The 3150-nt window shown below is 48.4% G+C and overlaps 1 non-coding gene across 1 annotated transcript; it reads left to right on the top strand.

Annotated features, from left to right (window-relative positions):
* Nucleotides 1-1256: 1256 nt before the first annotated feature.
* LOC118669539 lies at nucleotides 1257-1459 on the top strand. Its single transcript, XR_004972012.1, has one exon. It is a non-coding gene; the product is annotated as a small nucleolar RNA SNORA74 (small nucleolar RNA).
* Nucleotides 1460-3150: the final 1691 nt, after the last annotated feature.

The following is a 3150-nucleotide window of genomic DNA, read 5'->3' as shown; positions in this document are numbered from 1 at the left end:
CACACTCCCTACTGGGGACGTACCCTCAACAAAGGTACATGCCCTTGACTGGAATTGAACCTGGGACACTTGAGTCCACAGGCTGATGCTCTAGCCACTGAGCCCAACCGGTTAGGGCGGAGGTCTTTCTTATCCCTGTCCTGTTGCTTCAATGGAAAGTCTCCTATCCACTCTTCTGAATCCCTGCCCCTTCCCAAGGTCTCCTGTCCCCACTGCCCACCCCCTCTCATGGTGCCCTGTCCCCCTGCCCTGCCTTCCCATGGAGGGGCCCCTGTCTCCCCTGCTCTGACCACTCTGTGGTTGGTCCCCTTTCCCCTCTGCCTTTTCCCTCCATGCAGGGTCTTCTGTTTCCCTGTCCTGACCCCTCACTCACAGGCATCTGAGGGGCATATGCTCTGGTCTGTCCAGTGTTCATCTCTCCTGCCTCCAGGCTGTGGCCACTGTCTGTACCTGAAGCACATTCTCACCCTCTTCATCTGTCTAAATCCTACCTGAGCCCTCAGGACACATCTCAAATATCATTTCAAATGTCAAATCACAAGCAGGGGAAGGGGGGTGGGGGGAGGGGGTGGGGAGTGGGGGGTGGGGTGTGGGGGTAAAGGGTGGTAGGTAGGGGTTGGGGGGGTGGGAGTGGGGGTTGGGGCTGGTGGGTGGTGGGTGGGGGCTGGGGTGTGGTGTGTGGGTAGCAGGATGGGCTGGTGAATGTGGGGTGACAAGTGGTGCTGGGGGTATGGGGTGTGGAGTGGCAGGTGGGGGTGATGTGTTTGGAGTGGTGGATAGGGTTGGCAGGTGAGGGGTGGGAGGAGGAAAAAGAGGGCATAGGGGTGATTAATGGTGGTGGAAGGAGACTTGAAGGCAGTGAGCACACAATGCGATATACAAACGATGCATTATAGAATGGCACACCTGACCTATGAAATTTTATTAATGAATGTCACCCAAATAAGTTTGATTAAAATAAATAAAAGGTGGGTCTATTGTGGGTGATTAGGTTATGAGGGTGGAGCCCGCATATAAGGATTAATATCCTTTTAAAAGATTGCCCAATGCTAGACTTATCAGCGGTTCACTCTATATGTTATATTTATGTCAAACCACTATTATATACACTGGAAACTAATATTGAATGTCATCTCTAATTGAAAAAAAATTAAATTAGTAAAATAATTTTTAATAAAAATAAAAATGCAAATCAGAGTGATCTTTAAAAAATATAAATCAGATCAGTACAGTCGGTGCCTAAAAGCCTTAAGCGCTCCAGCAGGGGTCAGCTCTCCAGACAGAATCATGCCTGTGAGGGTGTTACACTGCTAGGAGAGGAATGCCCTGTCTTCTTCCTCCAGTAGCTCCCTTCACTGCTCTGGTGACATGTGGCACTGGTGCAGGCAGAACTGTGCTTCCATGAGAGTCAGCTAAGCATCACTTTGGTTGCTTTTGTTCTAGTGAAGGTGCAGACAAAGGAAAAAAACATTTAAAAAAATCTTAATGGTTCTAATAGCATTTCAACCCACCCAAGGGACCTGTAACTGCCGTTTTCTGCCCCCCAGCCAGCCTGGCTCACTCAGCCTTGAGGAAAGAAGGCAGGGTTGGTGCTGCTCAGGCTGCCATTGAACATGCATCTGGTCAGACATCTGAAGAGAACTGCAGTTATCTTAGGATGGAAATGGAGGGTCCTATCTGCTGGGATCAGGCACACAAGAGGGAACTAAACTGTGCGGGAAATAGTTACCGGGTCAGAGCTGCGTGACCCCCCCATGCTCTCACTCTCCAGCTGCAACCAGGGGACCATGAATAGTCCACAGCAGGAAGCAGCTCCATGGCCTCTGACAACCCACACACCCTCTGCAAAGTCCTTGAGCTCACATGGCTGATGTCAGAATATACATCCCCGCCAACCTAAGTCCTGCCATGAGGAATGTTTGGACCTTTTAATTCTACTCTTACAAGAAAGCCGGGTCTGAGTCTCTTGTACACTGCTCAAAGGTGTGTGAGGACCCAGTAGGTGGAAGCTAGGACAAGTATACCATGGGGCATTTGCTGAATGGCGACAGTCTCTGCACAGTCACCAAGTTTAAACCTGTATCAATCTGATGACCAACGCTCGTCCCTTCCTGAGGACTCACTGAGAAAATACTTCATGCAACTTGAGTCCCTCCAGAGGCTCTTTGAGTGACCGAGACTAACAGGCACCCACATGTGGAGGTCGGCAGAGGCAGAACACAGGGGCACCTTGGGACTTTTGCTGACCTTCCCTCATCCAGTACAGGTAAAAGGCAGACTTGGTGCACTGCTTGGACCTTCCTGCTCTCACTCTGAACCAGCAGAGGCAGCCACACACTGTGAATTGTTTTCAGCTCCAAATAGAGGTCCCATGGCCAGTCACAGGAAGCATCTGACATTGGCCAGCACCAGAGTCCCTCTCACTTGCATGCAGTTCAACCCACACAGGGGCCAACTGCAGATGACATCAGAGCATGACCCAGTTGCTTCACAAGAAGCATATCCAAAGGGAGATCTTACAGGACAGCAGAACCTGCTGAGGCGAATTCTGCTCCATGTGGACAGCACCTGTGCAGCAGCTCATTCAATGTGGTCAGGGGTGATCCTCACAGTCAGCCACCCTGAAGGTCAGCCACGTACATAAATAAGCCAACAGCAATATAGACTCAACTACAACAGGAGAGCCCATACAACACACACAAGGGACATTCTTGGAACACTCAGCTCTGGATAAAAGAAGACTGTGACAATACGTCCCTCAGGACACCTACTACATAAGGCCACACTACCAAGATTGAGTGTCTAATAGTCTAATACATAGATATATAACCACCCAAATAGCCAAAATGGGGACTCAAAGAAAAATTTTCCCCCTTAAAGTACATCAGACACGTTCAAAAAACAAAATCAGTGAAGTAGAGGCAAGTAACCTACCAGATACAGAATTAAAAAAAAATGCTTATAAGGATCCTAAATGAACTTAGAGGAAGAATGGATGAAATCAATAAGAATTTCAATAAAGAGATAGTGAGCATGAAAAATAAGTTAGAAATAAAGGATACAATGTCTGAAATGAATAGTACACTAGAAATCATGGGCAAGAGAATGAAGCAGAGGATTGAATCTGTTTGGAAGACAAGGTAGCAGAAG

This window comes from Myotis myotis, unplaced genomic scaffold (genome assembly GCF_014108235.1).
Source record: "Myotis myotis isolate mMyoMyo1 unplaced genomic scaffold, mMyoMyo1.p scaffold_m19_p_14, whole genome shotgun sequence".
NCBI classification, from domain to species: Eukaryota; Metazoa; Chordata; class Mammalia; order Chiroptera; family Vespertilionidae; genus Myotis; species Myotis myotis.
The sequence above is the reverse complement of the archived record's forward strand: the minus strand, read 5'-3'. Positions and strand labels throughout refer to the sequence as shown.